Raw genomic sequence first — 20,008 nt, forward strand, 5'->3', positions numbered from 1 at the left:
CCCCCAAACATCATGCAATATGGTAGTCTGCTTTTTTCACTTTTGCATTGTAAGCACATAATTTCAAAATCCTTGAAGTCTTTGTTTCATGTGTCTAATATAATGGTGAATATGTAATACGGTGAATTGCAGCAGCTTGATGCCTGATCTTTTTATGAAGTAAGATACCTGAAGGGTTTTCTTCTGTTTTGCTTTTTGTTTTTAACTATTTGATTCTATTCTCAAGGGGGCCATTTCTTTTCTTTCCCATTGATTTGTAATTTGGGTGTGCGCTGTCAGCGAGCAGGAGAACTGATTCTTTTTGTTTTGTTTGTTTTTTCGAGACAGGGTTTCTCTGTAGCTTTGAAGCTTGTCCTGGAACTTCCTCTGTAGACCAGGCTGGCTTCCAACTCATAGAGATCCACCTGCCTCTGCCTCCTCTGTGCTGGGATTAAAGGTGTGCACCCCCCCCACACACACTCTAATGATTCTTACCAATTAGCCCACAACTTAGAAGATAAAATATCTTTTGTTTTCTCTAGTCCTTCCTACCCAAATGATGATTCTGTTCTGTGCTGTTGGGTCTGGAAGACACTGGACTGTTTCCATAGGACAGTCGATGTAAATGGAAACACTATTTCATTTAGTAGAGACTGAGTACTTACTAAATGCAGAGGGTTTGGCTAGTACTATAGATGGCAAGGAATGGAAATTCCTTTGTGGTCCTGTGTAGGTCAGGGTTCTCTAGAGGAACAGACCAATGGAATGTATAGTAAAAGGGAGTTTGTTACATCAGCTTACCTGATACGGTTTGGGTTGTCCAGCAGCGGCTGTCTCACACTGGTAGTTGGTCAGTCCTTGAGGCTGTGTAGCTAAGCATCCCACTCTGGAGCTGAAAACCTGGAGGATTCCTAGAGATGTTTGGTACATTTTAGAACCTGGGAGAATCTGCATCCTGAGAACAAGGAAGGAACGCAGCAGCAGCAGAAGCAGGGCAGGCGAAAGCAAAGCTTCCTTCTGCAAGGGCTGTCACAAAAAGGTGCCACCAACACTTAGGGTGGGTCTTCCCACCTCAAATAACCTGATGAGGAAAATCCCCTATAGATGTGTCCCATGGCTTTTAGCTAATTCCAGATTCAGCCAAGTAGAATATCAAGATTACCCATTATGAGCTCCTTCTCAAACTACAGCTTTATTGCCTCCGGAAGAAATTTAATTTACCGTCCTCATGCTCTCCATGCTATACACTCTAGACCACAATTTGGTTTCTTCTTTTTCTCTCCCATCCATAGTATTTCATTTCTCAAGTCCACTGTTCTTTCAGCTAGCATTATATTTGGTATTTGGCAATATTGATTATTCACATATTCTCTGTCTGGGCCTTTATGATACAATATATCTTTAACCCATCCCTCCCCTTTTTTGCTAAGCAAATCTTTGTTCAAAGACTTTTGCAGGCAACAGTATACTGTCTTTGAAAAGTGATATGTGTATTTCAGTTGTAGTAGTAGTAGTCAGTTTTTAAAAAAAAGCATTTAAAGGGTCCATTTACATAAAACAAGGAAACATACAAGAATTATGTTAATAGGGCAAAAATTAGCTGATAGAAGTTTCAACATTGAATACTCATTTTTAGTAGGGGTCTGAAGAAAGGGCTCCTCACCTACCACCTATACCTATCTCCCCTTATGAAACACCCTATGTTGTTTAGTGTTAAAATTTCTCCACACTAGGCAGCTATCTCCTAAGATGTGGAGGGGTAGAGAAAAGACACAGAGACCCTAGTCTCAGAACTTTTGCCTTGCCTACTTCCCAGTCCTACAAGACACACTGGGCTTTGTGTGCAAAGATGGTGTTGCAGTTTCAGGCTGGTCATCTTTAATCAAAATCTCAAGCATTTTGAACATTGGCATGATGCTACAAGTAGGAAAGACCGTATCTGACTTTAAGTAATGAGTTGCAGGAAAAATGCAGACACACTAATTTCTAATTATATGTACCAGATGTATGTGAAACCAATACAGCTCACGTATAAAGATTCAATTTTCCCATAAAAATCCAAAACTTGAGACAATTATGTTCATGGGGATTTTGGATAAAGAATATTCAACCTGTAGAAATGTCCTCCTTGTTCTTTTTTGCTTCTTTCTCCTCTTTGCATATTCTGGAGAATCTCAGCCACACTTTCAGCTTAATGCTAAAATCCTGCATGAATATTTATTTCCAGCTTTCTTCTGGATGTCTGCACTGGGTATTGATCTAGAAATCTCCATTCCCCATCAACACCTTTACATGTAATTTTGGTCACACATTATCCACTCAGTCATGCTAGAAACCTTGAAAGTATCCCAACCATGCCTTACTGCTAGTCATTCACCAATCAGCTGATTTCACAACTGAGATGTTTGGGATTCTTCCCTTCCTTATCATTGTCTTCATCAGATCTTGGTTACTCACTGAGCAATTACTGTGGCAGCCTCCTCATTGTCCTTAACTACCCTCTCTGCACACCATCCCATCTTTTGTACTCTTGTTAACCTCCCTGCCACAGCTCCCTATCATGTATAGAAAAATGAATAACAGCTCATATTTGTACATAGAGCCTAAGAGTTAAAGTTCTGGATCCCTCTTAGTTACTGCTCATATACAGTGGCTGGCGTCTGCCGATGCCACTGATGGTGGCAGTGAGGCATTCCTCTGAGCCACTTCTTGTCCTGATCTTGCTGCAGTCTCTTTCCTGTTTGGCTGCCATTTCTCTCCCAAGTGAGTAGCATTAGCTTTCTTACATTGTTTTCCTAAAAACAAACAAACAAACAAACAAACAAACAAACAAAAACTGTAAGAGACTTTACTGCAAGTTTTTTAGAAGAAGAGATTTATCCACTGTTCATTAAGGGATTGCTACCAGTGTTTTTCTAGGCAATAAGGGATATAATAGTGACTCAGGAATGAGATGACTGTCCCTGCCTTCATGGAACTTATATTTTAGGGAGAACAGATAAATATATGAAGCAAGTTGTGAAGTTTCTTAAAAGCCCTTATGAGAGAAATGTAGAAACATGAAAGAACTGTTTGCTACTGCACAAATTCCTAATGGTCTTTTAATAAAAAGCTGGAGCCAGATATTGGGGTAAATGCTGAGAGATCAAAAAGACAAAGGAACAAGCCACAGCTACTTCTCACCTCGCCAACTCCACAAATCCTCTGACTGAATGTCTCTGAGTCCTCAGCCGAAAGGGAGCCAGCCGAAAAGGGGTTAGTTCCATCTCCTCACGCCTTACACACCTTTCTCCACCCAGCCATATCACTTCCTTCCTAGTGCTGGGGTTAAAGCTGTGTGTGCTTCCCAAATACTGGTAGCAAAGTCATGAGATCTTAAGTGCTAGGATTAAAGGTGTGCGATTCCTAAGTACTGGGATTAAAGGTGTGTGCCACCACTGCCCGACATCTATGTTTAATCTAGTGGCTTGTTCTGTTCTCTGATCTTCAGGCACATTTTATTGGGATACACAATATATCACCACTGTTTGCAGCTGGAAGGAGGGTGCAGTTCAACTGGAAGAGTAGTCCTGTTGGTATCTTGTACCAGATCGAGACAGGAAAGAAAGAGCAAGGCCAGGGAGTACCTAAGGAAACTAACTGTAACTACAGACAGAATGAGCAGTACTTATAAAATCTAGACTTGGTAGAGTCATGTTGTAGTTGAGCAATGATAAGGAAATAGGTGGTTGAAGTAGATCCAAAAAAAAGGTGGAGTCCAGGATCTAGGTTGGAGGAGATGGAGTTAGATTGTACAGGCTTTTGGAGACAACTTTAATGACTGGGATTTACTCTAAGTAAAATAGGGCTTCAGTGGGTTTTGAGTGTGAATTCTGGGTGAAGGAGTGACATGGTGTACATTTTTTTAGGATTCGGATTGTATTGAAAGTAGAGTATGGGAGCAGATGCGTGGATTAAAGGAGGACTTAGGTTTAGAGGCTGTACATGTGAGAGTGAGGGCTGAAGTTGTGTGGTTGCTATAGATGTGGGAGGAAAATGCTTGGGTTCTAGGTTCTGAATGGGAGGGACAGGGAAGAGTCAAAACAACTCTAAAGTGTTGACTCAGAATGTGTCCAATAGCTTTTCTGACTTGTTCTAGAATAACCATCCTCTCTAAAACATATGACTAAGATTTTTGGCTTGGTTAGAAGAACGAGCTTGCAGCTTACTAAAATGGGAAAGATAAGACTGGAAGAGGTTTCCTGTGGGAAGGACAGGAATGTGGCGTTTGGTGTTGAGAGTAGGATGCTGATGTTGAGAAGTCTAGAGGACACCTAGAGTGGATATGTGGGTGCTTAGCTGAGTGTATGAGAAACAGAATATATCATGCCTAGTGATCCCATATTGGTATAAGGAATGTTTTGACCTGAGAGAATTATGAAAGAGCAGACTCTGGAAGAATTAGTTCTCTGCCTTTCTGTTATCCATTTATAAGATCAGGACATACATGTGCCTTGACAGTGCCTCTCTCCCTTGCCCTGTACCAGGATGAGGGAAGCATCCCTTATCTAACTGGTAATGGAGGTAGAACTGAGATAAGTCGATATGAACAAGTCTTAGTAAGGCTTACTATCTAAGCCCATATCTACCTCCCCATAGTTTCGTTGCCCTTTATCTAGCCATTCTCCACAATTGTTTCTCTCTCTCTCTGTTAAAATGATAAAATCTCCAAGTGTAGTTACTGGCTGCTTTTGCACATTTTGAGTAAGGGGTACGCTGGGAACGGAATGATGAGGCTCTCACCTCTTTTCTGTTACCCTTTCATGGCTGGTCAGCATTTTCTTCTGCTCATCTGTTTTGGTTGTTTTGTCAAAGGCCCTCATTATAGAACCTCAGAGGGCCAGGGAAAAATCACAAGAGCACACATGGTATTGAAATCCAAGAACACAGGCTACCTTTTCCTTTCCTCGGAACCCCTCACAGCCTTCTATTTTTCTTCCTCTGTAATCAGTTCTTTTCCATCTTTCTTTCCTGGGTTTCCTCTTCCACTCCTCCTGCCAGTGTTGGGGTGCTCACAGTAGGTCTTCCTGCGCAGGGGTTCCCTGGCCATCGCTGTAGCTCCTTCTCATTGCTCTGGTACACTTGCATTGCTCTGTCCACTCTCTCCAGGACGGTTCTCATCTGTTCCTCGCAAACCCCAAACTTCCTCCGCTTTAAGAGAACAGATACATCTCCTCACTGTTTAGACTTGATTTTGTTGAAAATGCTTTTGAAAGTTGAAAAAACCTTTTACCACACTCTGCTAAACAAAAATTCTCCAGTCTGGATCTCTTCTCTGGATGACTAAAGAATAGAAATTGGAAAATTCAGTTTCCTAGGGTGTACTACTTCAGTAAGCAGAAGTGAGCAGTACAGAAATGTGTTCCCACTGATCAGTTTATAGTATCTAGAAACTGATAATACTTAGTTTTTTTGTTTTCAATCCTTTTAGGGGGACTATTTTATATGGTCAGCAAATATGTATGAAAACTGAAGTAAACAATGGCCATCCCCCTTCGGCATCACAAAACCAAACCAAACCAAACCAAACCTAATCAAACCAAACGAGACCTAACCAAACCAAACCAAACCAAAACATGCTGGTTAGTTTTTATCAGCTTGACACAAGCTACTCAGGGGGAAGAGGGAACTTCAGCTGAGGAATTGTCTCCATCAGACTGGCTGATGGGCATGTCTTATTAACGATCGATGGGGGAAAGCCCAGCCTACTGTGGACAATGCCATCCCTGAGCTGGTGGTCCTGGGACATAAAAGAAAGAAATTTGGAGGGATGTGGTGGTTCACACCTTTAATCTCAGCACTGGGGAGGCAGAGGCTGGCGGATCTCTGTGAGTTCGAGGCCAGCCTGGTGAGTTCCAGGGCATCCAGAGCTCTGCCTCTCACACACACAGCAAGCTGAGCCAGTCAGTAAGTGGAATTCCTCCTCTGCTTCAGTGCATGCCTCTATGCTGCTGCCTTGAGTCCTTCCATGGCTTTCCTTAATGAGGGACTGTAACTTGTAAGCCAAAAAAACCCGTTTCTCCCCAAGTTGCTTTTGGTCAGAATGGTTAATAAAAACCAACAGAGAAGCAAACAAAAAAAAAAAAAATTGAAATATGTTGTTAATAAATTAGTGAATTAGTACTGTTGTCAAAACAAAAACAAATTTAATATAAATCCTAATAAGCCTAATTTTGTCTGGAAATTTAATTTAAATATTAAATAGAGTTGATTCTTTGAATTCTTAATAAAAATGAAATTCGGATTCTTTGAATTCTTAATAAAAATGAAATTCGGGAGAGGTGGCACATGCCTTTAATCTCAGCACTCAGGAGGCAGAGGCAGGCGGATCTCTGAGTTCAAAGCCAGCCTAGTCTACAAAATGAGTTCTAGGACAGCCAGGGCTACACAGAAACCCTGTCACAAAAAACGGAAACAACAACAAAAACACAATGAAATGTACCTTTGAAAGACTATAATAAACACATTTTTGCAGAGGGTAAGAACACACACAAAATCATTTTGTGCTCTTCACTGAAATATTGTTTTGTTGTTGTTGTTTTATTTTGAGACAGGGTTTCTCTGTGTAGCTTTGTGCCTTTCCTGGAACTTGCTTTGTAGACCAGGCTGGTCTGAAACTCACAGAGATCCGCCTGCCTCTGCCTCCTGAGTGTTGGGATCAAAGGCGTGTGCCACCACCACCCGGCTGTTTGTTGTTTTTAATATCATTAAAAACTTAATCATATTTTAATTTACATATAGATGTCTATTGAGTTTTAGATTTTTATTCTATATTAGTCAAGGTTAGTAAAGAAAGAAACTAGCAAAGATATTCAACACGAAAGAGATGTTAATTAAAGGAATGGATGCTTACAAAGCCATGTAGAGGTTGGAGCAGCTGGCTGGGCCTACTTGGATGACTGCCAGATGCTGGAGAAGCGTCTGGGAGAGAGTTCAAGACAGCAATGCCGGCTTCATTCAGGAAACTTCTCGAGAAGCCTCGATCCAGCTACCAGGAAGCCAAGATTGGACACTTGCTTCCAGCATTTCTGAGGTTGCTCTTTCTCCCACAAAGATAGGAAAATGGACTCCAGGCAGAGAAATACCCAGACTCTATGATCTTGTTAGCAGTAGCAGGTAGATGGATAGTTTCCTGATATCTGCCCAGTGCATTTCATCAGCTCTAGAGGTCCAAAGGCAGCCTGGGAAATGGAGTGAGGCTTTCTGCTGTGTGCCAGTCTATTCCCAACGTCACAATTTCTTCGTTGGAGTGATCATCCCCGCCTATCTTTCTTCTCTCCTAGGGATCCATTAGCATCTTAGAACACACTTGTGCCCTCTTGCCATGCACACTTTCATGACCATGCATTTCTGGTATTTTTCTTTTCACTTCCTACTTGTCATCTGGCTCAACTAAATGAGTGTTGGTGGGACAGTAAGAAATGGTGCCAAATATCCTCTGGCACTTTAGTCAATTTTTTTTCTTAGAAAACAGAAATAATTCTGTTGGGATGCTTTTATTATTGCCCAAGGCTCTGTGGTCTATGTAACCCTTCATGGAATTTAGAGAGAACCATTAAGAGGTTCCCCTAGTTTTGACTAAAGAAACATTTCACTGTGCAAAACTCCTGAGTCTAGGAACTGGCCATTTTCGCTTGACTTCTCGCAGTGCAAACTTACCTGAGAACAGAGACCTCAAGAGATCACGCCTCCTCACACACACAGTGCAAACTCACTTGAGAACAGAGACCTGTGGAGACCACTCCCCCACAAGCCTGCTTCCTACCAGAAATTTAAGAGGCCAGGCAAGATTTTGAAATCCTAAATCATGAAACCTTTTTTTTTTTTTTTTAAAGAAAGGCCAACAGATCCTCATAGGTTAGTAGAATCTTGAACTTGTTTTCTGTGCAAACTAAACATCTACAATAATAGGTAATTGTGGTGATATATTGTGTACCCCAATAAAGCTTACCTGGGGATCAGAGAACAGAGCCAGCCACTAAATTAGACATAGAGGTCAGGCAGTGGTGGCACACACCTTTAATCCTATTACTCGGGAGGCAGAGATCTGTCTGGATCTCTGTGAGTTCAAGGCCACATGGGCTACATGAGAGAAACACAACCAGGCAGTGGTGACACACACCTTTAATCCCAGGAAGTAATATGGCAGGACACAGAAAGGTATTTAAGGTGTGAGGAAACAGGAACTTACTCTCTTGAGGTTGAGGATTTTGTAGAGGTAAGAATATGGTTGGCTTGCTTCTCTGATCTTTCAGCTTTCACCCCAATATCTGGCTCTGGGTTTTTTTTTTAATTAATAAGACCGTTTAGCAATTTGTGTTACAGGTAATAATATGGGGGACAGATGGGAGAGGATCAACTGGCACAGAGTTCCTAGGAGTTGTGGGGACCAAGAAAACCAGAGCTAGGCCTGGACCCCATGTGGAGATGGACACTGTCGCCTCCCATTGTTCTTACATGATTTCCCGACTTCTGCCCAAGTACTGATGTTCGCCTGGTGTACATTAATGACGAATCTCAGGAGTGAAGAGTAACAGGGCAGAAAACAGGTGTTTTGTCTAGTTACCTAAATAATTTGCTGTAGGCTATTATAATTAGCAATTAGTAATCTACCATCGAATTAAGTTATTAGTTATTCATGTATTTCCCTAAAGGAAACTGCTAAAATAGAATGTCTTATATTCTTTTTTTAGAATTTATTTTTACATGTGTAGGTGTTTTGCCTACATACATGTCTTTGTACCATGCCTGTGACTGAGACCTGTGAAGGCCAGAAAAGTGCATTGGCTCCTCTAAAACTGGAGTTAGAGATGGTTGTCAGCCACCATGTGGCTGCTGGGAATTGAACCTGGGTCATCTTGAAGACCATCTCTCCAGCTCTGTGTCTTATATTCTTACCTGCTTCCTGTTGATCCATTTATTTTTGTAGGTAGTCTGTATGTTACCTCTAGGCTGTACATGTTTTCTCCTCCCCTGGTAAATGAAAACTCAATGCGTTTGAAATGTTATACCTCAGGGAAAACAGGGAAGTGAAAGTAGTAGGTACTGTCTTGCTTGTAATTACGTGTATAGTTGTGTATGGGGGTGAGTGCAGGTCCCCTGGAGGCCAGAATAGGGCATCAGATCCTCTAGATCTGCAGTAAGAGACAATTGTGAGCCACCCAGGGGTGTTGGGAACCAAAACTTGGATCCTCTACAAGAACAGTGCTCTTAACTGCTGACCCATTTCTCTAGCTCCATAGTTTCTTGTTGCTCTTAAGGAAAGGGACTTGGGATCTTGATTTTTGCATTGGCTAAATGGTAGAGTTTCTCTACCTTCCTCCTGGAAATTGACAGTGTGAAGAATGGTATACTTAGGAAATGGTAGGTACAAGCAGGGATCTGTTCACATTGCTACCAGGACAGACCAGGATTCCTAAAGTCCTTTCATATATAGTTGTTACCTTGACTTTCAATTTTTGGTAATAAAATAAATGCTGAAAGTTCAGAATATGCTTTTTAAAATTCCCATATAATTTAACACATAATTAATTAAAAGAAATGATTGTGTGTCTAGTCTAATTGTAAGCCTACAAAGGAGGGAAACAGCCAACAGTCCCACCCAGCTATGATGCTTGTGAACCACAATGAGCAGCATGGCACAATAACTCTAACACAAGATATGTGTGCAATACCGGTACACATATCTTGACTGTAACCAACAGCTCTCTAATTGGACTTAAGACTCTCTCAACAAGAGGAAAATCGTGGCTGGTACTGGAAACCTAGGCAACTACCTAGGGATAGTGAAGCCGTGTGTCTTGGAGGAGAACCCACAACCATCACTTTACTAAACCAGCAGAGTCCCTAACTACTAAATATTTGTCCTTATTTCACCAACAAGTGAAGTCTGCACCCTTCATCAAGGAAACTCTCTTTGCAACAGATGGAGACCAGACCAGAAAACCACAACCAATCAAAATACAGAGTTGTCGAGCCCCGTCCCCAGGGATATATCTACAATACAACTCCCAAACCTAAGGCTCAGGGATCATTAGGAAAGAGGGAAAGTCTGCAAGACTGGGGGAGTTTGCTGTGAGACTGTCTCCTAGAAATGCCAGAAGTTTACACCCCTAAAATCTCACTAACATGACTGCCTACACATGGGCTGAGCAAGGACAACAGCAGCAGATGTGGAAAAGTGGCTGGGGAGCCCGCCATGCCCCACCCCACACAAAGCGCTGCAGGCGGCTAAGGAACGCTGAGAGCAGGAGAAATGGTCTTCCCCCAGGAAGCACCCCAGCTGCTTGTCCAACACCAAATGGTCAGCCCTGAGAACACACATACAAGTAACATTATACAGACCGACCAGGCTGTATGGGGCATTTTGAATATACATGTGTATACATATACATATATGTATACAACAGTTAATGAAAAGAGAGGCCATAAATCTGAAAGAGAGCAAAGGAGGGGTATATGGGAGGGTTTGGGGAGAGGAAAAGGAAAGCAGAAAAGGCGTAATTATAATCTCAAAAAATAAATAATTAAAATATTTTTAACAGAATAAAGGTATTTCTCTAAATATGTATTTAAACTCTCTGTAAAGCAATATTGTAATAAGTGAATTTTGTTCAACTTTACTTTTTTCTCTTCCTTCTTTCCTTCTTTTCTGTCGTCTCCCCCTTTTTTGAAGGTCTCAGTTTGTAGAGCAACAACCTGCAACTCTCTCTGTTTACCAAGTGGGCTTCCTGCTCACAGAGATCGGCCTCTGCCATCCCAGCAGTGGGATTAAAGGTGTGCACCACCACATCTGGGTCAGCTGCATTTCTTAAATTAAATTTTAATCATTTACAATTTTCCCATTTGAAATACTTTTAGACTTATTTAGAATGTTAGAAAGTAGCAAAAATAGTGTGATGAATTCTCACCTGCTTCTTAGGTTTGAAAACTTGGGTTCTGCAGATTCAAACAGTTTATATCATTATGGATCCATTTCAAAACTAGAAATTATAATCATAATGGCATTATTAACAAATCTAGGTTCCTCATTAAAAATCTGTCAGTTGTGCTACTGTGGTCCTTCCACAGTTCAACTGCAGCTCCTAATCTGCATGCTGCTGCCATCTTGGACCCCTGGTCTCCTTTACCCTGGGATGGCTCAGTTTGTCTTTCATGACTTAGGCTCTTTAACAAGGGTCCAGCAGTTATTTTCTAGACTACTAGTTGCCCAGTTATAATTAAATTCAGGTTATACATTTCTGGCAAGACATTGCAAAGGTGGCATTTCCTTCTGCATCCTGTCGGGGGCGGGGGTGGACGGGGACACAGCTGAGCACTTAGTGGGCTTGGCTTGTCCAGGAGTTAGCACTGCACAGCTCTTTCCCTGAGGTGGCTAAGCATCTGATGAGGGATACTCTGGAATGCTGGACACATTCTGCTTTTCATCATTCTTTGACTAATTCTAGCATCTATTAACCATCATCAGAAATAATTATTAACATGGGGTTTGCCTATCGAAAGCAAATGAGGTCCAGCCCCTATTGATTTCTCCCAGGGTCTGTGGAAGAATCTAACAACCAGCTAAGAATCTGAATTTAAGGATATTGAAAGAATCTAAGCACACCAAGCTTTTTAGTCCATTCACTTTATTTTTCTAAATCAATTCTCTATACACATCTTTTCTGTTCTCATTCTTAGCTCCTCTCTGTCCCTCCTGCTGTTCCGTCATTATTCTATCTAGTTCTTTCCATCTTCCTCTCTTCTTTTTTTTTTTTCCCCCCTGGTTTTTTGAGACAGGGTTTCTCTGTGAAGCTTTGCGCCTTTCCTGGAACTCACTTGGTAGCCCAGGCTGGCCTCGAACTCACAGAGATCCTCCTGGCTCTGCCTCCCGAGTGCTGGGATTAAAGGCGTGCGCCACCACCGCCCGGCCCATCTTCCTCTCTTCTTGTTCCCCCAGCACATATATACACATTCATTAACAACTTGTTAGTAAAAACTACAAAGTAAACTCTCAAGGACAAGTATTCTGGTGAGAGTCACACTTGGCAAAGACTTGGTCAGCTTGATTGGTGACTGACAACAGCTGTAGGTTATAAAAAGTTCTGGCTATCTCTTAAAGGGATAGCTACAAGGCTTACAAGGGAAGAAATTACACCTATAAGAGATTTAAGGAAAAGGCAAAGAATAAGTGTGCTATTTTATGTGATTAATAATATCCAGATATGGTTAGTCAGTTAACAGCCTTTTTCTGTTAGTGACCTGAATCTCAGGACCTATACATAATTAGTCTACTGAGCCTAAAATCTTGCATTAAAAACTGGTGTAGAAATAAATACAAAGTGTTAATTGTTTTTTGAATCTGAGTGGGGAGGTGCCGGTGGAGGAAGCTTAGGGCAGCACAGGTGCTATTGATCTCTTGAAGGACTAAGGTATACCAAGGCCAGACACCTGCACTATCAGTTCTGGTTCACTATAATTCTTCTGAAGGGTTTTGACCCAACAAGGCCAGGCACCCGCAATTCTGCTCTGTGAAAGTTCTATGAAGACATTTTGTCTGTCTAATATTTACCTTGTCAGTGGCTAAGGATGGAGAACAAGATCTCTAAGTGTCTGCAGTCCCCATGGAACAATAGACCTAGTATGAAGCATATTTTAGTATGTTTCTAGTTATAAAAATTGTACAGTTAAATAAGAAAGCATCTTCTAGACTATCCACAGATATGTGTGCCCATAAGATTGAGATGCAATCGTGAGATTGCATGTACACATAACATGGAAATGCACGGTAAATGGGGAGATATCATAGCTGTTATTGCACAAGAAGTTTACAACAAAGGACTGCCAATTCATTCAAAAGGCAGTAATTCCATAACGCCTTGGTGATGGTTTCCTCTAACCGAGCCCTTGGTTCTGATAGGTTGACCTTCTGAGCACTAGTTGTCACCTACTATGTACTCTCATGGTCTTTTGTTACCAGCAGCTCTCAGTATTTGCCAAATGCTAGTCTTCTGTTGCTATCACTTTTTACACTTATTAATCAATTTGTTCATTAATGTTATTATTAAATTTCATGTTGGCTTGACCTAAGATGGTCACTTGGGAGCAGTTTGTGAATGAGAATTGACGTGGTGACTTTGGTACTGAGCTTCTCACCTCACCCAGGCTGCACTGTCCCCATTGGTGACACCTCTGCAGCAATGACTTTTGCCTCCTTTTTTGGGTGAGGCCTGGAAAAGAGCTTGTGTGGTTTTTGTGGAGAGAACCTCGAAAGCCTCTCTTTAGATGAGTCTTACTATATCTACTGATATAATATATGTAATTTATAACATATTGATACAATGGATGTTTACCCACAGCTAAACATCCTTCCAAGAAAAAGACACTGCTCTCAGTGAAGGATGCGAACACCATGTCTGATATGGACATGAAATCAGGAAGCATTTTACCTTAGCATAGACCTCTGGCACTTTATATGACTGTCAGTTGGAAGAATTGTGTACGAATGTTTTAGTGGTTTAGGTCCAGGCAACCTTGTAGTGGGGCTCTGTGCCTTTGCAACTGGGTGCACAGCAGAGGGAATGTTCTCATTTTGAAAGATCAGCTGTTTGGATGACTAACCTCCAGGGCAGCATTCCTGTGCCATTTCTACCCACACAATAGCAGGATGCTAGGTCAATCCCCATTCCATCAGTAGCCAGAGGAAGCCACAGGCATGGGGTAGCTTCAGTTCTGATGTATTCCTCTGTGAGACTGACTACCCTTGAGTTTGGAGAGGCCCAGTCCAGCTAACAGAAAGGCAAATAATGACCATGATTGACAAGTAAGCTCCCTGAAGATTCTAGCAATTTTCCAGGAATAGGGACATTTGGTAAAAAACAAAATCAAAAACAAAAACACAAAGCGTAGCTGGTCTTTCACACACAGTTGAGCATGAATGAAGTGCTATTGAGCTTTGAACATCAATACCATGCAACACTTTTTCAACGTAGGGGACCCTGCAAGCTAGAGTGGTTCCAGAATATTAAGTTTTCACACAATCAAACTGATGCACCTTACAACCACAACAAGAAAAGGGAGACTACCAATCAGAAAGTACCAATTCGCCTCTACCTGAGTCTTTCTATGTAACCCTTTAAATGTATTTTTTTTTTTGTCATATTTCTACCTTCAGCTTGTGAAGCTCACGGCCAGCCCTGAGGCAGCAGGGGTGACTCTCTTCTGGTTCTGGATGCTGCCCAATCTATGAAGTGTTCTCTGCTCAAATAAACTCCTTAAAATTTTAATACCTCTATGTATGACTTAAACAGTGAGTGTGAATGGCACACACAATTGTACATGCACATACTTGTACATACACATTGTACATAAATATAAAAATAAAATTAAATTAAAAAACATGTTCTTAGTGCAAATGAGTATTAATGTCTCTTCTTCATGATTCTGTGTTAATAAGTTGTATCCAAGGTTTAGATTATGAACTTTAACATATTATAAGTGACCCCCAAACAACTGTAGCTTCTATGCTAATGAATGACCATGCCACAAACCAGGAAAAAAATCTACAAGGGAAATCTTGTGCAGTCATGACTCTTAGGACCAAGAATCAAAGTAAAGAATCTGGAGATCAGATTTCAAAGAAATGTAGAGTTCATCATTGGAGGGCAGCCCTGAAGACCTTTCTTGATCTTCTCCACCTGCTTTCTAATGCAGTGGCTGACATGCAGTGAACTACAGGCATCAATGCCCCTCTTGCCTTTAGCTTCAGGTTAGGCTGAGCCAACAGGAAGCCTGGAAAAAGACTGGAGGGGGCGGGAACTGCACTGTTCAGTCTATGTTCTGTGAGAGGCAGTGGTCTGCTATGTCCTCAGCTGAGGAGCACAGCTCTTGTCATATGGTTTTCCATGCAGCTTCCTTTCCTGGAGTTTTGGAATTGGCCTCCTTCCTATCTTGTTGGGCATAGACATGGAGTAGGTTCCTGCTGCATCTACCTGAAGAGGAGACACAGGCAGAGCTCTCTAGGAGGCAGAGTATCTGGAACTTCTTGTCATGTGAGGGAATTCACAGCCAAACTCTGACAGGGTCCTGTCCATGAGCATCAATGGCTCTTGGTCACAACCAGAATAAGGAAGAGCAATACTTTTGGTAGAATTGTAGCGTGTGTGCTGAGTGATGGACACTCACCTTCCTGGCAGGATTAACATTAGTGCAATTTATATGGAATGCAACTTAGTAATGCAATGAAAATTGTAATTGCATAAGCCCATTTGGCTCAATCTATAAGTTTCAGAAACTTGTCCTATAGACATACTTTTACCTTTATGAACTTGCATGTACATATTACTAAAAAAATAGAAGTATGAAAAAAAATCTATCAGCAGAGGACTAGTTACATAAACCATGGTTGGGGCACACAATGGAATATTATACACCTTTTTGAAGGAAGTAGGAAACAGTTTAGATAACTATTTTGAAATAATTTAGTTAATTTATTCTGTGAGAACCCCAACTTATTAGTACAGATAGTGCTAATTAGTACAGATAGAATCATGGGGAAGAAAAATGTCTGAAGAAGAAAGAGACATTAATACTTATTTGCAGTAGGAGCATATTTCTTTGCAATTTTATTTTATTTCTATATTTGTATATGTACAATATGTATTTACAATGTGTGTGTACGCCTTTGTGTGGGAATGCAGGAGCATGTACACCACGGCAAACTTGTGGAGGTCAGAGGACAATCATCTTGGGTGACATCCATGCTTGCCTTGTGTTTGAGACAGAGTTTTCTTGCTGCTTTCTTGCTGCATGCACAAGCTAGCCCAGAAGGGTCTGGAATCTGCAGCCTCTGTTTCTCATCTTCCTATAGGAATGCTGGGATTGCAGAAGCACATGCCACGCACCTAGTTTTATGTAGGTTCTTGGGATTTGGATTCACGTCCTTAAACTTGTACCACAAGCACATCTACTCATCAAATCATTTCTCATTTATTAAAGTGTGCTGTCAATCAGGTGTGGTGGCTTATACCTTAATCCTGGGATTTAGGTGGCCAAGGAAAGATTTTTGATTTTCAGGCCATCCTGGTCTACATTGCAAGTTGTAGCCAGAGCTAATTAGTGAGACCCTATTAATCATAATCATAATAAAGCACACTGTGGTTTGGAGGTTGAATTTCCTCCACAGGTCCACATGTTAAAGGCTTGTTCCCCAGGGCAATAGCATTAGGAGATACTGTGGACCTTAGATGGAGCTAGTGGAAAGCTCATAGGTCATGGAATCATGCTGCTCAAGGGGATCATGGGATCTGTTGTGGAATAATCTTTTTGTACACTGTGAAGATGGGTCTTTGCAAAGGTGCCTTCTTATTGGTTTAATAAAAAGCTAAATGACCATTAGCTAGGCAGGAGGTATAGGCAGGATAGCCAGACACAGAGGATGTTGGGAAGAAGAAAGGCGGGGTAGGCAGAGGGAACAACACATGCTGGAGGACAGGTAAAGCCATGAGCCACGTGGCAACACATAGATTAATAGAAATGGGTTAATTTAAGTTGTAAGAGCTAGTTAGTAACAAGCCTAAGCTATCGGCCTATTATTTATAATTAATATTAATTCTCTATGTAGTGATTTGGGAGTAGGCTGGCAGGACAGAGAAACGCTTGCTACAGGGATCCATGTTTCTCTCTCTCCTCTTTCTCCTTCCCCTCCAGTTTGAGACTTGACTGTTCACTCTGATGCATGCTGCTTCTCCCATGATACACTGTCATTCATTCCCATCAGAGGGCAAGCCAGTAGCTCTCATACTCTATCTTGGACATTGAATGTCCCCAAAATGAGAATGAAGTAACTCCCACAAGCACCCTGTCAGGCATTTCAGCATACAGACCGAAAGCTGAAGGAAGAGTGCATGCTCACTTGTGCCCGGAAGGCGTAGCATGGCTGCAGGACAGGGTTGAAATGCAGGTTTTTTACTCTTTGTGTATTTTCTGAGCCTCATGAACATACATCCCGATGTTTTTAGGCCAAATTATGTGCAGATCAGCAGCCAGTGTCACTGAAGGTCAAAGGACTCCTCCATCAGCCAAGATGTGCCCAATATGGGGACTGCAGGTCTCAGGTGTTGAGCACACGTCCATATGAGCCAGTAGTCTGGACTCAAGCTCAGGAATGAAGGACAACACTTCCTGCCAGGCCTGACACTGTGGTGTCCTAGCACTGGGTCAAAATGTCCCAAGCTAGAGAAATGAGTAAAAATGGGGCACATCACTCTTAATAGGAACAAATAAACCTGTCCATATTGGTCATTTGGGAAATCAGGTGCTCCGGAGGTGAGCGTGTGATGAAGTGGATCAGCCTCCTGAGAGTAAGAGTTGCCAATCTTGACTCCTTCGGTTAGCACACTCTGCCTACCGTCCACAGAGGCAGGGTGAGGAGGCACATCAGCCGCCATGTGCTGGAAACATTCATCTTTTGTTGTTTTTTAAAATTCAGTTTATTTTTATTTTTAACTTTTGATTCTTTGTAGATTTCACATCTTCATCTCCCTGTCACCTCGCATCTGCCCTCTGCCCTTGCAACCTCCTCCCCGAATCAAAACCAAATTTAAAAGAAAAAAAAAAACCAAACCAAAACAAACAAACAACAAAACAAAACAAATCAGGAGACTCTCTTCGTGGAAGCTGTAATGTGGCCCAGTGAGTCACACGGTTTACTCTTCAGTCCGTTCATCTTTACTTGCAAGGGTTCACTGGTCTGCCTTGAGGTCTCTGGCCCCTGCTACACCACCCCTCACGGGCTCCCACTGGGGCCCCTCTTGGACGGCCTGCGGTTGTCCTGTGTCTTGGATTTCTTGCAGTTTTGAATCTGTAGGTTTGTCCCCTTCACACGCTCCAACAGTTCATACATTTGGTGGATGTTGGGGTGGGCTAACTCATAGCCCTAGTTCTGGACCTGGGTGATAGCTGGGTTTGTCGATACCCCAGCTTTCCCTCATGGTCATCGCCCAGGTGAGCTCTCCAACACTGCCTCAGCTAGCTCACCCAATGCTTCCTGCCCCAAGGAGCAGGGCCAGTTCTCCTGCTCTCAAGTCCTCAGAGCTGGCTCATCTGCGCCCCCGACAACAGGGTCAGCTCTAGGTGAGGTCCATACCTGAGGTGAGGGCAGGGGACCAGGTGTCTCCTAAGGGGGCAGGGACAGTTCTCCTGCTGCATTATCCAGCGAGGGGTAGGGTCAGCTATCCCAGGGCCGGAGAAGGGCAGGGCTGGCTCAGTACAGCATTGCTCCACTGAGCCCTTGTGCTAACACAGGCCACGGACATCATCACAGACCCCAGCTGCAGCAGGACCACGGACCCAGACATGGCAGCAGCTCAGGCCGGATGTCACTACGGCCTGGAGGCAGCACAGGTCACCCAGATCTGTATGGCTCTGGTGGCAGCATGGCTCTCGGGCACCAACATGGTCTCAGGTGGCTGACCAGACCCTGGGCATCTGCAGAACCCTCAGTGGTAACAGGAGCCATGGACACTACCCCAGATCCCAGCTGCTGCAGGGCCACAGACCCAGACATAGCCCTAGCTAGCAACCAGTGCCCTGATGTCTCCATGGTCCCCAGGTGGCTACACTGGCCACTTAGATCAGCATGGCCCCAGCAGTGGAATGGTCCTCGGACACCAGCATGGTCTCAGGTGGCTGACCAGACACTGGTTTTCTGCATGGCTCTTGATGGTAACAAGAGCCACAGACATCAACTCAGACCCTGACTGCTGTAGGTCCACTGATCCAGACATGGCCTTTAGCGGCAGCCCTGGCCTGGGCTACACCATAGCTCCGGGGTGACAGTGCAGACCTCTCAGATCAGCATGTCCCTGGTAGCTGCATGATTCTTGGACACCCTCATGGCCATGGGTTGGGTCTTTGGTGGCAACACGGGCCATGGACATCAGTATAGACCCTGGCTGTGGTAGGACCACAGACCCAGGCATGGTCCTATGCAGCAGCCTGGGCCTGGATGTCACCTGGGTCCTAGGTCATGGTGCAAGCAACTTGGCCCCCAGGGCAGCATGGCCCTTGGCCATCAATATGGCCCCAGGTGGCAGCCCAGATCCCCAGTATCAGCTTGGTGTTTGATGGTCTCAGGAGTTACAGACATCAACACAGACCTTGGCGGGGGTAGGGCCACAGACCTAGACATGGCTGTTGGCCACAATCCTGATCTGGATAACACCATGGCCCCCGTTGACAGCACCGGTCACCCAAATCGGCCTGGCCCCAGCAGCAGCACAGGCCTCGGACATCAACATGGTCACAGGTTGCAGCTCAGACCCCAGGCATTACTGTGGCCCTTGGAGGCAACATGGGCTAAGGACATCAACATAGACCCAGGCCACAGCTGGACCATGGACCCAGACATGGTCTTTGGCAGCAGCCTGGGCCAGGATGTCACCATGGTCCAGAGTGGCTGTGCAGGATCCCCATATTGGCATGGTAGCTGTGGCAGCATGGCCCTAGGATACCATCAGGGCCCAGGTGGTGGCCCAGACCCCAGGCCCCTGCACGACCCCAGCGGCAACAGGAACCTCAGACATTAACACAGGCATCTTTGGCTGCTCCAAGGCCCTGGACCAAGACCTGGCCCTGGGTCATAGCCCCGGATCGGATATCGCCCTGGACTCAGGCAGCAAGCAGGTCATTCACGATAGCCCTCACCTCTCCAGATCCGCCTCTCTCCCCAGCCCATGAGCCTTTCCACCCCTCCCTCTTTTCTACCTCCCCACCCTGTACTCTCTCACCACAGTGGTGCCCGACAGCCTGGCGCTAGGGCTCTTGGTTGGGTCACAGGTGGCGCTTGGTTGAGTCCTAATCGCCCAAGTCTCAAGGCATGGCACAGAGCTGTGACCTTTCCTTTCTCCTGTTCTCTGGGCCTAGAAACCTCGGATGGCCCTTGGTATGATGGTGCCTGACCGCTGTGCTCCAGAGGCACTGTGCGGGTTCCTGGTTGATTGTGCCCGCCCTG

This window comes from Peromyscus eremicus, chromosome 6, assembly GCF_949786415.1.
Source record: "Peromyscus eremicus chromosome 6, PerEre_H2_v1, whole genome shotgun sequence".
Lineage (NCBI taxonomy): Eukaryota > Metazoa > Chordata > Mammalia > Rodentia > Cricetidae > Peromyscus > Peromyscus eremicus.